General features: G+C 36.5%; 1 long non-coding RNA gene across 2 annotated transcripts in view; it reads left to right on the forward strand.

The window, feature by feature from the left end:
• LOC122198474 overlaps positions 1 to 20,799 on the forward strand; it is a 250,733-nt gene that overhangs the window by 68,077 nt on the left and 161,857 nt on the right. For both annotated transcript variants that reach the window (XR_006193013.1, XR_006193031.1), the window contains exon 4: positions 6,679 to 6,822. This is a non-coding gene — a long non-coding RNA (uncharacterized LOC122198474). The remainder of the gene's footprint in view (positions 1 to 6,678; positions 6,823 to 20,799) is intronic.

Consider the following 20,799-nt stretch of genomic DNA (forward strand, 5'->3'; position numbering starts at 1 on the left):
AGAATGCTGATGTCATTTTGATAGGGATTGCTTTGAATGTGTAGATTGCTTTGGGTAGTATAGACATTTAACAAAAAACATTCCATGCTCATGGATTAGAATTGTCATCTAATTTAAAACGGAGGGTTCGTCTGTTGCTCCTTGTTGGAGCTTCACCCTGTAGAAACTTTACAGGCCTATAGGCAAGGCTAAGTTAGTGGTTTGCTTCTTTGCTCATCATATTTATGTTTGTTCCTAATAAGGTCAGTTTTTAATTTGGGGAATGACATCGTTTTTGGCTCTTCACATGAACATGAATGTCCCAAGCTCCTGATGATTTGTAAACCAGAAGATACAGCAGCTGAAATGCATTAGTTTAATAATAAATACAGGAAATGATTTGATCTTATAAAATATGCATTATACAAATATCTCACACCAAATAGTGGTCTTAATAGTGGCAGTGTTTCAGCCATAGCTGGTTTTCCACTGTATTTCAAGAGTGTTTTTGCTTATGATTTTAAAATTCCAAGTTATTTCCAGGATGATTCAGTCTCTAAGTTTTTTCTGCTTGTCCCTTACTATGTTTTAGATTTCACAGTGCTGTTGAACAGTTACCTAAGCAAAGCATGGAAGAAATCTTGAATCACAGATGGAATCAGCAATGGAAGTATTTGTTCTCTCTCAATCCCCTACAAGTGAGGAAAGGGGGAAGTACTTAGCTTGGGCTGAAGGGCAAAGGAGACCATTAAAGGACCCCTTGGAGGTAGATAAAGCCAAATAACTATAAAGGAGGAGTCAATTGAATTTGCTGCCTACTAGGCATCCCCGTAGGCATTTCCAATTAGATATCTGCGTCTCTCAGGCATCTCAGATTTAACATATGAAAAACCAAGCTCTTTTTTTTTTTTAATGTTTATTTATTTTTGAGAGAGATGGAGACAGAATGCAAGTGGGTTAGGAGCAGAGAGAGAGGAAGACACAGAATCCGAAGCAGACTCCAGGCTCCGAGCTGTCAGCACACAGCTGGCAGGGGCTCGAACTCACGAGCTGTGAGATCATGACCTGAGCTGAAGTCAGACGCTCAACCGACTGAGCCACCCAGGGACCCCCAAAACCAAACTCTTGATCTTGACCCGCCCAGAACAGGCACTGCCAGGGTCTTTCCCATCTCAGTTTATGGTAACTTCCTCCTAGTTACCCAGCCCAAACATTAAGAAGTCATTTTTGACTTGCCTCTCTCTCTTTCTCCTCTTGTTGGCTCTACCTATAATTCATGTGTTATTTTTCATCACAATAATTATCATCTTCTAAATAATTTAATTTACTTATTTCTTTTTATTATTTGCCCCTGCTACGGTATAGATTCCATGAAGGGAGTTTTCATCTACTCACTTATACAACCCCAGCAAATGAAACATTTGGAGCAAATATTTGGAATATAGTATGTGCTTAATAAATAAATGTTGAATGAACAAATGAAAATATGAATGAACTATGCTGAAACATGACTGTAGCCTAATCTCTCCACTGTTTAATTGTGGCATGATTGCTACGTCCAGATGAGTTTTATGTATCAGAACATGTCTAATGTTAGCAGAGGTAGAAAAAAACTGGTTTGTATAATTTGATAAGTTGTCCTGTGTTGTTTTAGTCCTCTCTTTCCATAATAGGGATAACAGATTGACTACATTGGATTTTAGAGGTAAAGATGAGACTTATAGGTAAAAATAAATCTTATCTAGAATTTTTGAGTCAAATCTCAAACCAAGAATCATCAAATGAGCTCGAAGAAATGCAGTGGGAAGCTTTCAGAACTTTTTTATCAAGATGCTTATGAATAAGTCTGTATGTATGCTCAAGTGTTGTGGATAGTGATGCTGGTACTACTAGATTGGGGTAAAAAGGGTATGTGTCTGAACTTCTGTGATCCATCTCCGACTGGAAAAGTAGCAACATACTTGGCTGCTCTGTCCCTCTAGCTCTGTCCCTCTAGTCACTCATAATGGACCTAAGGTATCCTTGAGGTAGAAGATGCCTGAAGGGAAAGGTGTGAAGGACTTTGGAGGTTCCACTCAACTTATGCATTAATAAAGGAGCCATCATTCCTTCTTTTCCCTTATGCTTTAAAAGGTATCCCTGCCATTTTGCAAATTTCTTTTTGTTTCTTAATTTCTTTATAACAATTTATGACTTGTCTGGATTTTCCGTTAATATTTTACATGTTGAGGGACACAATGTTTTAAATCCTGTGATTCTCCTGTGCCTAAACTGTTTCTAAATTATATCATACATGGGAACTGTAGCCAGGAGTTAAAAATCTGGCAGTTAAAACTTGGATTCAGTATAGGTTTTCTAATGTTCCTTGGAATCACTCAATATGACCTCTTGACGGGTGAGTGTCTGTCTCTCTCTTTTGTAATTCCTGGGGGTTTCAAAGTTGGAAGTCAGAGAAATACAGAACTGATGATGCAGCTTTATTTGGAAAATGTGTCATTTTATTTCTACATATTTCAGATGTGGTTGTGTATGTGTGCGTGTGGGTGTGTGTGTATGTGTGTGTGTGACCAATGTAAAGCTGTAAATATATTAAGATAAAAAATTGCATATAAATGTGTGCATACTTAAAAAAAACCTCTTAGCTTTACAGCATAAAATATCTTCTGTCTTTATGTGTTAGATTATAATTTATTACTCTACAGGAGATTCCCAACCTGGGAACAAAAGCATTTGCACATGTGTTGCTGAAGATTAGTTCAGGGAATGGGAAAAAGAGGAGTTAATGGTAAAGAGCTAAGACATAAATTTTGAGAAGCTGTTATTGTTCAAGTACTATGTTAGGTGCTCCACTCACCTTATTCCATCTAATACCACAATCCTATGAGGTAGCTGTTATTCCCCCTAACTGGGTAAGGGAAAATAACTGTTATTTTCCTTTACTGAATAAGGAAAGTATGTCTCAAAGTATGTAGCTGGTCTAAGGTTATACAGAGAATGTGGCTGAACTGGGATTCAAAACTGCCTGGGCTTGTATAACTCTGAGGCTCATGTTCTTTCAACTTCATGCAGAAATGGGAGTGCCAAGGGCTTGAATAATAAGGATAGTTTTGTTTTCTGATCCAATTATTGGCTCACCTGCTTCCCTAGCCATTACCTCTGTGTGATTTATTGCAAATCATGGTACCATCTCTTAGGCCTTTTCTCTGCCATTTCTGTGGTTACTTCTTTATTCAGTTTTGTCAAAGTTTTTTGTTTTTGTTTTTGTCTTTCTGTTAGTTAAATGAAATGTCTTTTTAAAAAAAGTTTCCTTTTTCAGTGTTGTTTTTTTTTTTTTTTCTTTCCATGGAATCCTTTAAGTATAAACAAGATTCCACATAGAAGCTCTGGTATCACTCTGTGGCTAAACAAAGATTTAAGTAAAATTTAATGAAAATACAGAAGGGAACCAGACATAAGTGGCTCTGAGCACTTTCTCAGAAAAATTGGGATACACACTAGCATAAAAACTGTATCATTTTAAAGACATATCTTCCCTTCAGTATTCTCATGGGAATTCACAACACAAATAACAAAAAACCTAAGCTTATTTTGTTTTATGAGTTATGGTAAGGAGACGAATTTCTGCTAGTAGGACAGTAGCATTGAATTTGGGGAGGCATTGGCACAGGGGCTGGAGAGGGAGGTGCAGCTTTGATAGTTGGCATTTTCATCTTCCTTACTCTCTCACATCACAAGTTATGTTCCTAAATTTTCTTCTTCTTTTTAAAAAACATGTTTGTTTATTTTTGAGGAAGAGAGAGCATGTGAGCATGAGTGGAGGAGGGGGAGAGAGAGAATCCCAAGCAGGCCCTGCACTGTCAGCACAGAGCCTGAAGTGGGCCTCGATATCAGGAACTGTGAGATCATGACGTGAGCTGAAATCAGGAGTTGGATGCTTAAACTGACCGAGCCAGTCAGGCACCCCTATGTTCCTAAATATTCTAATCTGCGACAATTTAGGTAAGAGAAGGAGCTAGTGTGAGGTATGGGAGGGCATAAAAGGTTATAAAGTCTTTTAAAAGATATTGTTTTATTCAGTCTTTATAACAAATATGTGAAGTGGGTAGTGCATTGTATTACTTGGCTTTGCAACAGTAACAACCCTCTAATCTCAGTGGTTTACAGCAATGAAGTTTGTCATTTATGTTTTATGGAGGCTATAAATCAGTGCATGTCTGCTTCCTGAGTGCTCTTCATTCTAGAATCCAGGCTGAAAGAGCAGCCCCCTTATGGGTGTGTTATAATAGCAAAGGATTAGGACAAATGTCACATTACATTGGACAAAGCATGTCATATGTCCAGGTCCAAAGACAGAATGTGTGAAAATGTATACTCCTCCCATGGCCAGATAGTATTATAATGTACCACAGGCAAGTATTGCTATTGTGGTTGCCCTTCTTATTCTACAGAAGTGGAAACCAAGGCATAGAGAAGTTAGAAGAATTGTCCAAGATCACACTACTGACAAGTGGTCGAAGACAGTTTGGAACTCAAGTTGGACTGGAGGCCATTACTTTATGTATTATACCAACAAGAATGACATTTTCTTTCATTTATCCCTTTATTTTTGTTGATGACATTGAGAACAGTTTTCCTCCTAATGGCCTACTAGAACAGTGTCCATTGTTTCCTTCTCTTCCAGTCTTTCAAATCAATGGCTTTAACATAAACCTTAAACTTCAAATGATTTCTGTATGGCAGAAGTCAGTATTTAAAAGTTACAGATAGTTGGGGCGCTGGGTGGCTCAGTTGGTTAAGCATCTGACTCTTACTTTCGGCTCAGGTCATAATCTCACAGTTTAGTGAGTTTGAGGCCTGCATCAGGCTCCATGCTGACAGCACAAAGCCTGCTTGAGATTCTGTCTCCCTCTTTCTGCCCCTCCCCCACCCATGCTGTCTCCGTCTCTCTCAAAATAAATAAATAAACTTAAAAAAAATTAAAGTTACAGATAGTCCAGTTTTTGATGAAAGTGTGAATTAAAAAAATAAAATTCTTTTTCAGATCTGGAACTGGGATTAATTATTGTTTAATAAAAATTTGTCCTAAGTCCCATATTTCTTTGTATCAGTTAAAGGCATGTCTATGAAAGAGGGCCAAATGTAATTTATAATGGTGCTTGTGTGGACTTTCACTGATAAGGAATTTTGTGAGCATTTTCAGAATGGGAAGCATTATTTAAAAAAATTTTTTTATAATGTTTATTAAATTTTGAGAGACACAGAGTACGAGCAGGGGATGAGCAGAGAGAGAGGGAGACATGGAATCTGAGGCAGGCTGCAGTCTCTGAGCTGTCAGCACAGAGCCCAATGTGGGGCTCAAACTCAGGAACCATGAGATCATGACCTGAGCCTAAGTCTGATGCTCAGCCAACTGAGCCACCCAGGCGCCCCCAGAATGGGGAGCATTGTTAACCGAAGTGGTGGTATGACCCTGGTTTGTTTCCAGCCCAGTCTTCCCTGAATTCTCTAAACCTCACGCTAGCAGAGCTGCTGACTTCCCAGAACACTTAGATCTCTCCTTTCTTGTCTCTGGGTCTTGGCTTAGGATATTGTTCCCTCAGCTGAAATGCTTCCAGCCTGATCCACCTTTTCAGTCAACCGGGTCTGATTGTAACAGTTTTTCAAGGCTTCATCTTTAAGTGCTTTGTGCTCCAAGAAGTCTTTTCCCATCTCATCAAATACAAATAGAAATCCTCAAACAATGCTTTGCTTGAACTCTTGTACTCCTTCTTCCCCTTTTGCCCAATACCTTTCACCTAACAGATATGCGACAAATCATTTTTTTTTTTTTTAATTTTTTTTTCAACGTTTTTTATTTATTTTTGGGACAGAGAGAGACAGAGCATGAACGGGGGAGGGTCAGAGAGAGAGGGAGACACAGAATCGGAAACAGGCTCCAGGCTCCGAGCCATCAGCCCAGAGCCTGACGCGGGGCTCGAACTCACGGACCGCGAGATCGTGACCTGGCTGAAGTCGGACGCTTAACCGACTGCGCCACCCAGGCGCCCCGACAAATCATTTTTTAATGAAATAAATTGAACTACTGTATTTGCTAAATTGAAGTTTTTGTGTAGAATTGATTCATATATTTATTTAACAAATAGTTGTTAAATGCCTACATTTGTAAGACACAATTAACTTGCTAAAGTTAACATAACAATAGAGTGATGTATTCAGGACTGAAATCCAGGATTGCCTGACTCCACAGCCAGTGCTCTTGAACACTACCTAGATATCAAAAGCTAGAGATTTCTGAATGCTAGAGAGCTTCACTGTTGGGCAGATACTAATCTTCTTTCTTCCCCTTAAAAATTGTATAAAGTATTTTTTACCAATGCCTTTTTAAGCTACTATTTAGTCTTGGTTTCAAAATTGTCATTAAAACCATTTTTTCCTATTAATGTAAGATGTTCCCATCGAAAGTAAAATAACATTTTTTGTATGGACTGTGTTGGGTAAATTGTTCTACCTAAAGGCAGATTCAGGTTTTGTGGGTTGTGAGCTTACACATTTTTTTTTTTCTGGCCCCTTTTAAGAAAAAGAAAAAAAAGAAAAACTACAAACATTAAAAAAAAAAGGTATGCCATATTTAACATAGGAAAAGAAATCATGACAATTTACTTGAACTTGGAGGTTCAGATCTCTTTTTTTTTTCCTAAGGTATCTTGAGGCAATTTACCAGAAATGCTTACATAGAAGAGTCTGTATTGCCAACCTGGCTTCTCCTCACCTAGGATACTTTGCAGCTCTTGGCGACTCCAGGCACCCCAGGGACCATGCATGTGAGGCTTTATTCACTTCCCAGTAAGTCCCCCCTCAGTCTTGGCAATTTAAAAGTGATGGTCAAATTGCATTGAGTTTAGTCTTAGATGAGTTTTTGAGTTTATTTTCTAGACTATTTGTGATGTTTTCCTAGAAAATGAAGATATTATTAGGAATGGCATTGTGAGACACAAGTTTCTTTCTAATTAAAAAAAAAATGTTTTTTCCCCATAGCATTGGATGAACTATTGTTATTGTAGAAACCATTTGGTATGAATATAATCTCTTTTTGGAAATATTGAAATGGAACATAAATAATGAAAATCTGCTCTTAAATGAATAGTGCTGTCACTAAGGTATTTAATGTAGCTCAGACACTGTGTTCAGAATAACATCACACTGAATCAATCACTTCGATTTTTAAAAAAATCTTGTAAGTGACTACACTTTGTTGGAAGGATTTAAGTCATTTTTTCCTTAAAACTTTGTTGAAGTATTGACCCTGCAAAGAGACACCACTGGAAATTAGTCTTTTTCGTGTAGTATTGAAAAATAGCAGCAGAGGGCCACATTGCAATGTGCTGGATTTCTTTTCTTCAAGAAAGAACATTTTCTGTCCATTGTTTGGCATCTGTTCTCTCATTTTGAAACTTGGCAATACATTTATTTGAAAAGAAGGATCTTTTTATATAATTTTATTTTATTTTTAAGTTTTTACTTTTATTGATTTATTTTGAGAGAGAGAGAGCGTGTGAGGGAGAGGCAGAGAGAGAAGGAGAGAAAGAATCCCCAGCAGGCTCTGTGCTATCAGTACAGAGCCTGATGCAGGGCTCAATCCCATGAACTGTGAGATCATGACCTGAGCCGAAATCAAGAGTTGGATGCATAACCAACTGAGCCACCCAGGTGCCCTGAAAAAAAGGACTTTTCAATACAAATTTTACTCTATTGAGAATGGAAGATGCAATGTAAGCCTTAAAATTTATTACCTTTTTTTCTTGGTTGCTCTGAAGATGTTGAAATTTTGACATCTTTCTTCACTTCCTTCCACAGCGGTAAGGAATTAATACTCTTTTAACTTTTCGGTGCAGGCGGTTACTTTATTTCTTAAGCTCATCCAGTTTGTTGGCAGGTTATTATGAGAACACATTCTGACAAATTATGTTACTTTATTCAAAGGATCAGAAAAATTACATGACAGCAGTTCATAACATAATATCACACTTACTACATCTTCCAATTTCCTTTCAGCTGATTGTGCTCATGTTCTAACAAAGTTATTTCCTATAGTTAAAAAGAAAGTTGTAGGTTAAAACTATGTCAAGATGTCAAAAATGATTGAGGTGGAGTATGTGTGATCTACTCAATAAAACTGTCTTACTTATTTTGTGGGCTCATTTTGTGATTAGCTTGACTGTGATCAGGACAGATAATGGCATAGAAGATGAAAGGATTGGCTGAAATACAGCTTAGTGCACCCTAAATATGTAGACACGAGTTTGCACTTAATCCCAATAAGTTTCTTTTTAACACTATAGTCTGGCAGACCACAAATATTTTTGATAATTCTGGGTTCTGTAGTCAAATATATTTATTTTTGTAGTCTTAACCTGGTTTCTTATAATTATGTTCATAGAGAGTTTTTTATCTTCTCCAACCATCATTCATTCTCACTAAAAGTACATTTCTAGAATCCTGCTTTTGAAAAAAGGATTCTAATCATCCTTCAAAAAGGACTTGTTTTGGGGTGAAAGAGTTTCAGAATAATGAATTATTGTTCATTACCAACTTTCAGAATCCTTGTGTCTTGAGGAACTTGAATAATTTAACTGTTAGGGACTATAAACATTATATAGAAAAGAGCCAATATTTTATTGAGATTAAATGAATATATAACATCATATAGAAACATGTAAACATTGTATGGAAACATATAACATAAACATATAAAGATTGTAGAGAAATATTATATAGGAAAGGGCCTCCATATAAACTTTAGATAAAAAACATGTATTTAAAAAAATTTTTAATGTTTATTTATTTTTGAGAGACAGAGAGTGAGCATGAGTGGGGGAGGGGCAGGGAGAGGGAGGCTCTGCACTGTGAGCACAGAGCCGGATGTGGGGTTTGAACTAATGAACCTGTGAGATCATGACCTGAGCTGAAATCGAGAGTTGGCCGCTTAACCAACTGAGCTGCCCAGGAGGCCCTAGATAAGAAACATTTAAATATTGTATAGAAGAGGGCTAATATTTATTGAGATTAGGTGAATATTTATTTTGTATGTATTTGTTGTGATCCGCAAAACAAAATGCTAATAATAATGACTACCAGTTAGACAATTTAGAATATGCCCTACTATTAACTTTCTGTGATAAAATGTCATATATTTGATTCTGTTTTCTGATAAAGCATTATATAAATAAAATTGGATAAAATCGGATAAAATTTCAAGGCTTAAAAACAACCACTTCAGGACTTCTGAATTGACCAAAGTCGTACAAGTTGAGAAGCAATTATTTATGAAAAAAATACTGAATGTCAAACAAGAACAGTGGGAGTCTGGCATTTTTGCCTGGGGCTTCTCCCATCCACACCCACACCCATGCTGATCTGAGCAGAAATGTACAGAGCACTGCAAAACAAGAAAGCCAGCAGCTTCGTTGCCACAAGGGATTCACTTGGTAGGAGCAGAGTGGAGACAAACCTCACGTTCAACAGTGTTGTCAATAAAAGTACTGGTTTTGGTGGCAAATGAAGGAGGATGACCAATGGTTCAGGTAGCACGGGGTTGCGGTAAGCAGTGGACTAGCAGACTGGCCTGAAATTTAACAGGGAGATAAGGGAAATAAGAGCTTTGGTAAGGTCTCCGCATATCCATCCAGGAGGGACTGGAGAAGACCCCCAAATCCCCATATCCCTGGCTAAGCGTGAGACTGTATACCTGCAAAGAGCTGCTGCCAGAAGGCCTAGTGGGAAGTAAAATCCAGGACATTATTGAAAACTGACTGATTAATTCAATAAGGCTTTCTTTAGGTCATTTAATTAGGCTTAAGAGGCCATGAAAGGATTGTATAATTCCTTCTATTTTTGAAAATTCTTTGTAATTTCTAAATATTTAACTTAGAAATACACTAGAATAGGGAATAGTTTTTTAATCTCTGAATTGTGAATCTTTGAAATCTTTCTCTCCACCTACAGAGTAGAACTCAACTTTTGCGAGGTTACCACAGCTGGAGTAGGTAGAATGCAAATCAGATTGAAACAATCTGATTTCCAAAAATTCATATTCTTAAATACTATGCTATATTTTCAGATGATGGTGATATAGAATATAAAATATCTTTAACATAATATCATAGCAATCAAGTTAATTTATACAGTTATTGGTACATTAAGCCAGTATATACTTTATAGTTGATCCTTTAAAAAAACTTTGTATTAAGGAGAATTTCAAACAGTTACAAAAATAGATAATACAACAATCCTTTATGTATGTATCCATTACACAGCTTTGAGCTTTTTCTATAAATGCTAAAATTACTGCTTGCTATGGTAATCTTTATTACAAAAGGGAAATAATTCTATTTATTTATTTATTTATTTTATTTATGTATGTTCATTTATTTTGAGAAAGAGAGAGAGTGTGTATGTGTGTGTGTGTGTGTGTGTGTGTGTGTGTGTGTGAGTGGGGGGAGGGGCAGAGAGAGAGGAGAGAGAACATCCCAGTCTCCTTGCTGTCAGCACAAGCTCGATGTGGTTCTCGATCTCACGAAATGTGAGATCATGTCCTGAGCTAAAATCAAGTGTCAGACATTTAACCAACTGAGCACCCATGCATCGCAACAAAAGGGAAATAATTGAAGATGAATTTTTGTAGGGTAAACACTAATTGCTTTTAAATTTGGCAATTAAAAATCTCACTAATCTATTTTACTAACTCATTATTCAGTGACTATTTCCTTTTGGAATGGACACACTTAATATGTTTTTAAAAGTAGTCAACACAGTGGAAACAGCATAAGGAGTAGGAGGAGGAGGCAGATGGAAATATTCAGTGAATACTTTGGCATAATGGAGCGACCAAGTAGAAGGTAGCTGAATGGAGCTTCAGACTTCAGTTTCTTTAAGACATTGTCTCTGGACTTATGGCCCCATCAATCACCCATGGTCTAATGTTTTTTTGTTTGTTAGTTTGTCTTATTTTATTTTTTATTTTTTTTAAGACTAATTTTTAGAGCAGTTTAAGTTCGCAGCAAAAACGTTGAATGGAGAATACAGACAGTCCCCATATCCCCTATACCCACATGCATAGCCTCCCCCACTTTGGACATCTCCTACCAGTGGTTCCTTTGTTACATTCAATGAACCTACAATGACACAACATTATCGCCCAAAGTCCATAGTTTACTTTAGGGTTCACTCTTGGCGCTGTACATTCTATGTGTTTTGACAAATGTGTAATGACATGTATACATTATAATAGTGTCATACAGAGTAGTTTCACTGCTCTAAAACTCTGGGCTGGTCTTTTGTTTATAACATTTTCTCTTTTATACACATTAGTACTGTTCTTTCTTGTATTTCTAATAACATGTCAGGGTTTTTAGTGACTTTTGGCGGGGGGTTAGATAACTGACAACCAGTTACAATTATTGCAACCTGTGCCCAATGGTATGCAACAGAGGTGTGTATGTGGAACTGGAAGGAATTAGTAGCATGATCAAACCTATTCTTTCAGGCCACATATGAAGTATTTTGTGTTGCACAGAGCATTTAACTACTTTATTTGAAACTTTAGGACCCTTGAAGAGAATGTGATATTTTAAGCCATATGTTTCCATAATAGTCTTCAAATTCCAAATGTCAAATCTATTTACAATAACTCTGGCTTCTGAAATAAACTATTTTATAGTTCTGCCTCTTCTTTGGCCTTATATTCTGTCCCACATTTCAGTAGTGAATGTCATTGGTAAAGCTTTGATTTATTTCTGGGAAAGTCTTCCTGGATTTTTCTGCATGGTTTCCTTAAGAAATTGGAAGTTATGCATATCCAGACTATGTTCATTTTATTTGACAAACTGTTTGCATTAAAAGAATTTAGAAAAATTTTGGTTACTAATATCTGACTTGCTTCTCTCCTAGGCATCAGGGCTCTGGTTTGCCTAGACACTTAGAAACTGTGCATTTTGATTATTCCCATAACTTCTTTACCAGGTTATAATGCTCGGCCATTTAAAATACTATTGTCTTTTGCTTTTATAAAAGTTTTTATTTATTTATTTTGATAGAGAGCACAAGCAGGGGAGGGGAAGAGAAGGAGAGAGAGAGAGAGAGGAAGAGAGAGAGGGAGAGAGGGAATCCTAAGCAACCTCTGCACTGTCAGCCCAAAGCCTGATGTGGGGCTCGATCTCACGAACCATGAGATCGTGACCTCAGCCCAAATTAAGAGTTGGATGCTCAACTGACTGAGCCACCCAGAAGCCCCTGTCTTTTGTTTTTAATGAAAGCTCAAAATTATGTTACTTAGATTATCTGCTTTAACTTTGTAGATCTGGAGTGGGGGAGCCCACTGATAGTCAGAGTATAGTTTCAGACAATATCCCTCTCCTACTCTATAGAACAGGTTGCCATATATACATTAGAGTTGTAAGGATCCCCAAAATTCTCTTCTGCTAGAGTTATTGCTGCCAGACTGGGTGGATTTTGCTCAGATTTAACATAATTTACAGATTCCTTTTTGTATAATTGTGGAATTTTCAGATGACTTCAAATGGAATGTTTTTCATTTTAGAGGTCTTAGAAAGGGCAGTGTTGAACATCAGTTAAAGTTCAGATTCTGTATTATGAAAAACTATATGTTAACAAATTGGATAACCTAGAAGAAATAGATGAATTCCTATAAACATATAATTTATCAAAACTGAAATAGGAAGAAATAGAAAATTTGAACAGAACAACAACCAGCAAAGAAATTGAAACAATAATAAAAAAAAGTCCCAACAAAAAAGTCCAAGACCAGATGACTTCACAAGCAAATTTACCAAACATTTAAAGAATAGTTAATACCTATTCTTCTCAAACTATTCCAAAAAGTAGGAGAGAAGGAAAATTTCCAAATTTATTTTGAGACCAGTATTACCCTAATACCAAAATCAGATAAAGACACCACAAAAAAAGAGAACTACAAGCCAATATCTCTGATGAACATAGATGCAGAAATCCTCAACAAAATACTAGCAAACAGAATTCAACAATACATTAAAAAAATCATTCACCACAATCAAGTGGGATTTATTTCTGGGTTGCAAAGGTGGTTCGATATTTACAAATCAACCAGTGTGATATATCACATTAATAAATGAAAGGATAAGAATCATATGATCATTTCAATAAATGCAGAAAAAGCATTTGACAAAGTTCAACATCCATTCATGATAAAAACCTTCAACAAGTAAGGAACCTACTCAACATAATAAAACCCATGTTAATATCATCCTCAATGGGAAAAGTGAGAGTTGCTGATGAAATCGTAGAATGTTTTTAAAGTGTCATTTTCACAATCATGTACTAGGAAGCCAATTTCATACTGAACTGATTAAATAATACATTTTAATCTAACACTGTTTGCACTTACAGCTTTTTTGTAAATAGAAACTATAATTTATTGTCTATTTCACATCTGTTTTACTGTAACATTTAAGGAAAGACCAGACTTTTTTTTTTTTTTTTTTTTGAAGAGTTTGTTTAGAAAGTATCATAGTGTAAATTGTTGGGAACAAGACAAGGATGTCCACTCTCACCATTGTTATTTAAGATAGTATTAGAAGTTGTAGTTACAGCAATCAGACAGCAAAAAGAAATGAAAATCATGCAAATCAGCAAGGAAGAAGTAAAACTTTCACTATTTGCCAATGACATAATACTATATATAGAAAACCCAAAAGACTCCACCAAAATAACTGCTAGAACTGATAAATGAATTTAGTAAAGAAACAGGATACAAAATCAATGTACAGAAATCTGTATTATTTCTATACACCAATATTGAAGCAGCAAAAAGAGAAATTAAGGAATCAATCCTATTTACAATTGCACCAAAAATAATAAGATACCTAGGAATAAACCTCACCAAAGAGGTACTCTGAGAACTATAACACACTTTCATTAGTGTGATGAAAGAAACTGAAGATGATGCAAAGAAAAGGAGAGACATTCCATATTTATGGATTGGAAGAACAAATATTGTTAAAATGCCTGTACTGTCCAAAGTAATTCAGACTTAATGCAATCCTTATAAAAATACCACCAGCATTTTTCACATTTAAGAAACACTCCTAAAATGTGTATGGAACCACAAAAGAACCCAAATAACCAAAGTAGTCTTCAAAAAGTAAAGCAAAGCTAGAGGCACCATAATTCCGGACTTCTGGTTATATATCAAAGCTGTAGTAATCAAAACTGTATGGTATTGGCACAGAAATAGACACATAGATCAATGGAACAGAATAGAAAACCTAGAAATGTACCCATGATTATATGGTCAATTAATCTGTGACAAAAGAGGAAAGAATATCCAGTGGCAAAAAGACCATCTCTTCAATGAATGATGTTGGGAAAACTGGACAGTAACATGCAAAGGAATGAAATTGGGCCACTTTCTTACACCATACACAGAAATAAATTTAAAATAGATTAAAGAACTAACTGTGAGACAGGAAACCATCTGAATCCTAGAAGAGAACACAGGCAGTCAGTAGCATCTTTGACCGAGGCCAAAGCAGTCTTTTTAGATTATGTTATGAGGCAAGGGAAACAAAAGAAAAAATAAATTATTGGGACTACCTCAAAATAAAAAGCTTCTGCACGGCAAAGGAAACAATCAATAAAACTAAAAGGCAACTGATGGAATGGGAGAAGATATTTTCAAATGACATATTGGATAAAGCATTAGTATCCAAAATCTATAAAGAACTTAAACTCAACACTCCAAAAACAAATAATCTAGTCAAGAAATGGGCAGAAGACATGAATAGACACTTTTCCAAAGAATACATCCAGATGGCTAACAGACATGAAAAGAAGCTCAACATCACTCATCATCAGAGAAATACAAATCAAAACTACAATGAGATACCACCTTACACCTGTCACAATGGCTAAAATGAACAACACAGTGAACAACAGATGCTGGCAAAGATGCAGAGAAAGGGGGACACTTTTGCACTGTTGGTGGGAATGCAAACTGGTGCAGCTACTATGGAAAACAGTATGGAGGTTCCTCAAAAAATTAGAAATAGAGCTATCCTACCACCCAGAAATTCATTTGCTAGATATTTATCCAAAGAATATGAAAATGCTGATTCAAAGGGACACACATGCCCCTTTGTTTATAGCAGTGCTATCAACAATAGCCAAGTTATGAAAAGAGCCCATCTATCGACTGATAAATAGCTAAAGAAGATGCAGTGTGTGTGTGTGTGTGTGTGTGTGTGTGTGTGTGTGTGACACACACACACACACACACACACACACACAATGGAATATTACTGACTGATCAAAAAGAATGAAATCTTGCCACTTGCAACAATGTGGATGGATCTAGAGTGTATTATGCTAAGCAAAATAAGTCAGAGAAAGACAAATATCATATAACTTCACTCATATGTAGAATTAAGAAACCAAACAGATGAACATAGGGGAAGGGAAGGAAAAATAAGATAAAAACAGAGAAGGAGGAAAACAATAAGAGATTTTAAAGTTTTTTTTTAAATTAATTTATTTATTCTTGAGAAAGAGAGAGAGCATGAGCAGGGGAGAGGCAGAGAGAGGGAGAGAAGGAATCCCAAGCAGGTTCTGCACTGTCAGTGCAGAGCCCAATGTGTGGCTTGAAGTCATGAACTGTGTGATCATGACCTTAGATGAAATAGAGTTGGACGATTAACTGACTGAGCCACCCAGGTGCCCCAAGAGACTCTTCAATACAGAGAATAAAGCTAAGGGTTGCTGGAGGGAAGGTCAGTGGGGGATGGGCTAAATGGGTGATGAGCATTAAGAAGGGCACTTGTTGGGATGAGAACTGGGTGTTATATGGAAGTGATGAATCACCGGGATCTACTCCTAAAACCAATACTATACTGCATGTTAACTAACTTGAATTTAAATAAATAAATTTAAAAAAATAAAGAAACATAACAAATGAGCAAAGGGGAAAAAAAAAGAGATAAATGCAAACCAAGAAATAGACTCTTAACTATAGGGGACAAAGTGATGATTACCAGAGGGGAGATGGTTGGGGGATGGGTTAAATAGATGATGTAGATTAAGGAGTGTACTTGTCATGATGACCACTGGGTCATGTATGGAAGTCTTGAATGAGTATATCATATACCCAAAACTAACATTACATTATACATTAACTAACTGGAATTTAAATAAAAAGTTAAAAATAAGAGTTTATATTCTGGACCTAGAAGCTCAAATACTAGTTATAACACTCAGAAGCCAAGTGATCCTAGGAAAAGTGAGTTTTGCTTTTTTTCATTTTCATATAGGGGTAATAATACCAAACTCACAAAGTTCTATCTAGGATTAATTGAAGTAAAGCATGCAAAGCTCTTAAGTTGGCCTGGTATACACTAAACCCTCATTATTTTCATGGAAGAATAAAAATGGTAATAATGTATGCTTGAACTACAAATTGGGTTTACAAAGTCTCTTTCTCCTCTTTGGATATAATGGTCACCCTCTCTACCCCAAGTACACTCCCTAAAGTTTTTGTTTGTTTGTTTTGTTTTTATTATAACAGTTACAGTACCTTGTAATTCTTATGTAAGTCCAGAGACTAAACTGGCTTGGCTTAAAGTAGGTACTGGGATAGTACATCCTGAATGAGTAAGTACACTTCAGCATAGAGTGCCTGCCTCAAGTCTGACAGGTGGGCTTTGTCATTATATCATTATCACCTGTCACCACCATCATCACCATAATCCCATTATTTCCATGTTATTCTTCCAGGCCAGTACCAACTGCTGGGAATACAAAGGGGTCAAAAGATAAGGTTCTTTCCTGGAAGGACTTCAGGTCAATTTAGGATGTCTGGACATGGGCAAAATAAAAAACAAAACACAAAAGAAATAATTCAAAGTAGCACATTTGAGTGTTGAATGAGAAGTACACACTATAATTGTGGTTAGTGTTTATTTAATGATGAAAAGCATGGGCATTGTAACCATCCAGTCTTATTTTACATTTAGCCATTTATTTGCTGTGTACTCTTGGTCAAATTATTTTTTATTCTCTGTTACTGAATTTTAAAAATAGGCTTTTTTCCCCCTTGGGAACCATAAAGTGAAAATGCATAGAATGTGTTCAAAATAGGATCTGGCACATAGAAATAAACCAGTAAATTGTAGTTAACGGTCCTGTAGAAGAGAAGGCCACCTATGGGGGTTGGAGATTTCATAGGAGGAAAAAAAAAACATAATAAGAACAGGATTAAAAATGGCTTCCCGGGGTGCCTGGATGGCTCTGTCTGTTGAGCCATCTGACTCTTGATTTTGGCTCACGTCATGATCCCAGGGTCTTGGGACTGAGCCCCGCCTCAGACTCTGCTGAGTATGGAGACTGCTTAGGATTCTCTTTATTTCTCTCTCTCTCTCCTTCTGCCCTTCTCCCCCGCTCACATGCTCTCTTGCTCTCTCTAAAATAAAGTAATAAATTAAAATAAAATAAAATAAGATAAAATAAAATAAAAATGACTTCCTTACACATTACTTAAATTTTCTGAAATCAGTTTGCAAATAATACAGTATAGGGTGGTATATGGAGTGAGGAGAAATATGTGATTGTGTTACTGAATATCAGGTGCAGAATTATATTCTCACTCATAGAAGTTTTTGGCATAGTTTTTATCTATCACCTTTCTGAAGCCTGAATTGAAATTCATATGCTTTATTGTCGAAGAGGTAACTGATACAATCAATGACAGTCTATAAAATGGAATAATATTTTGAAATATAACTGCAGTCAAAGCTCTTCTAATCAGTACTTTTGTGATTACTGTATATGCCCCTAAAAAGCAATAGTATCTTGCTTTTAATCCAAATATTAATTGCAAATAATCCAAATATTATTTGTAGCTAAACTAAAAGGAAAGATTCATTTTTCATGCTTTTTTAAATTGGATTAGGTAATTCAAACACATATTAAACAAGTCACAGAATAAGAAAGAGCCTACGGTAACAGTAAGTTTCTTTACCACTCCTTTTCTTTACTTCCCAGGTTCTCCTTCTCAGAAGGAATCCCTGATGTCTATTTCTTCCATGGATAGTTTATCAATCTAGATATATCCCCCTGTTTTTAAAATCACAAAACATTTATAGTGTGCCCATTCTTACATCTTCATTTAATATTTATTACTGACTCATTTTATATTTGTTCTTAGGACTCTATAGTCTGAAATATGCCATTGGAAAATTGAATTACTGTAGTGAGATGCTACAATGATAAAAGCTAGCATATGTTGAATATGTAATGTGTTCCATGAAGTTGACACTGATTATATCATTTTTTTTTTCTCATAATGACCCTAGGAAGTGGGTGTCATTTTTGTGCCTATTTTATAGATGGGAAAATGAGGTCTAGAAATATTAAATATCTTGCCTATGATCATAAAGCTAAATAGGCTGTGGAGTTAAGACGCACATAAGGTGGTTTGGCTCCTGAGCTCACACATTAAATGCTCTGTTGCTTCTAAGATTTCATTGTGTTCATTTTTAAGAAGACAACCGTAAATGTTATTGTATAAAAAAATAGAAGACGGTATGAGAATAACAGTGATGGTGGTGACAGAAATGGTAAAGTCTTTATCAGTGTTGAAAGGATGTCTAAGAAGGGAAGAAGTTCTTGGTAGACCAGATAGCCCTGAGGACTGATGAGGGCAGCTGAAGCTGCTGCAGTGGTGTCAGGGCATCAGCAGCGAGGGAGCTCCAGATTCAGGAGATGTCAGCAAGCCTGAGGAAGTTGTGGTGATGGATGCCGGCACACAATAGCCCGTAGCTGGCACATAATAGCACTGTTGTGAAGACGGTATGATTAGTCATAAGTTCTAGATGAAAAACTGAAGCTCACGTAAGTTGCCCTGGGTCTCACACAGCTGGAAAGTGACAGGACTCAGATTCAAAGCCAGACTCCAGTGCCTCCTAGGAAGGAGGTGATGTGTTGTCCTGCTTGCAGCACCTGGTGGACACACCAGCCTTGAAACCACAGCTTTGTGTCACTTACTGGAGTGGTTTCAGACTTTTTCATGCTAAATTTTTGTAACATGTTTTCAGTGCAAGTTTGCAAGAAAGTCCCATATGAGACTGAAGTAGGAGTCATCCTCTTAACGTGGTTACCCTCTTCCCATCCCCTGGAATCCCCCAAAGAAGTTACATGTAATCAAGTTTGAAACTATCATTTCTACTTCTGGGATGAAAATTCTTTCTGATGACAAAACGTGTAGGAAGCACTGCTCTTCATTGACTAAAAGACTGGTACGTTCTGGTCAGGTTCAGTGAAAACTTCTGTCCTCAGTTTTGCTTTTATAAGGTTAATTTTGACTATATCATTATTTCAGAGGACATAACCTGGAGCTAGAGAAAGATGGTATTGTCTCTCAGAGTGTAGTCAAGTGCTTTATTCTGAGAACCTAATGTAACTCTTAAGATAATAACAGCATTTGGCAGGCCTTTGTTTAAAGTTTTTTCTCCCGTACAATCTCAAATTCCAGCAATGTAAAGGGCTAGTCTTTCCTTTGTCTGGAATGATGAATGCTAGAATAGAGTCTACATGCTAACTTAATTTCAGAAATATTTTATACAAAACTTCTCTCATCTGCTATTGTAATGTTCTTATGAACATGCAAAATTTTACTCAAGGACCTCTGGCTTTGGTCCTAGCTGTCTGGAAGCTATGAAATGAATGCTGCCAGGTATATCACAGGATGTGCCCATATAACTGAGCAGAAAGACAGACTATCATATGGAAGCAAATGAAATAATGAAGGACTTCTTAAAGTCCCATCAAAATTATTGTATGGAATTATTTATAGCAGGCAAAAGGAAACACAGCTGCATTTTCAATGATTTTTGAAAATACTCTTTAAAATACTGGCAATGGCAGAGAAAATTAAAAATTTAATATAATTTTTTGGTTATATGGTATATTTTATAAACACATAGTCCTTTTTCATAACTGACACAGTGAAAGGTACTTTGATTGTAGATGGAGAACTGAGAACTCAGTTCAAGCTCTAGATCCTTTATTTTATAAATATGTGACCTTGGACCAAGTAACATTTCTGAACCTCAGTTTCTTCTGTAAATTGGGGCCAGTACTCCACCTCGTCTGGTTCTTGTGAGGCTTGAGTGAGATATGTATAATCTATAAAGTACTGTGCACATAAACTATATTAATTATATGACTCCCAATGTCTAAAACTTAGAATCATAAAATCATATATCTTAAAGGAACATTAGAGGACATCCATATATGCATATTATCTTTAACATTTAAAAATCATTGTCCCATCTTTAGACATTTTCAGCAATGGGTTCATACTATTTAGGATGCAGGCAATTCCATATTTGGCAAGTGTCCCAGGTTGGGTTCCTCTGGAGGCAGACTCAAAGTGGGAAATGAGGGTGCAGGGCATTCATTAGGAAGTGCCCTTGGCATCATCCCTTGAGGAAGAGTGGGAAGGAGGCAAGATTGGACAGAAGGAGAATTCAAGCTGTGATGCAGTCCCAGTGAAAGCTTCTACTGAACCCACAGTGAACTCAGAATTCACTGATGTGGCCCATCAGAATTGTCATAAGTTGGACTAAATAAAGTGCTGGGCTTTTATGCCCCGTTATTGACCAGTCATTGGATTTTGGGCAAGGCAGTTTTCTTCAACTGAGGCAGTCCTCACAAAAGACTAAAAGCTGAAGATCATCTTCTGCAATTAGTGGAGCAAGTCTTTCCTTTGTCAAAGAG

Source organism: Panthera leo, chromosome A1 (assembly GCF_018350215.1).
Source record: "Panthera leo isolate Ple1 chromosome A1, P.leo_Ple1_pat1.1, whole genome shotgun sequence".
Classification (NCBI taxonomy): domain Eukaryota; kingdom Metazoa; phylum Chordata; class Mammalia; order Carnivora; family Felidae; genus Panthera; species Panthera leo.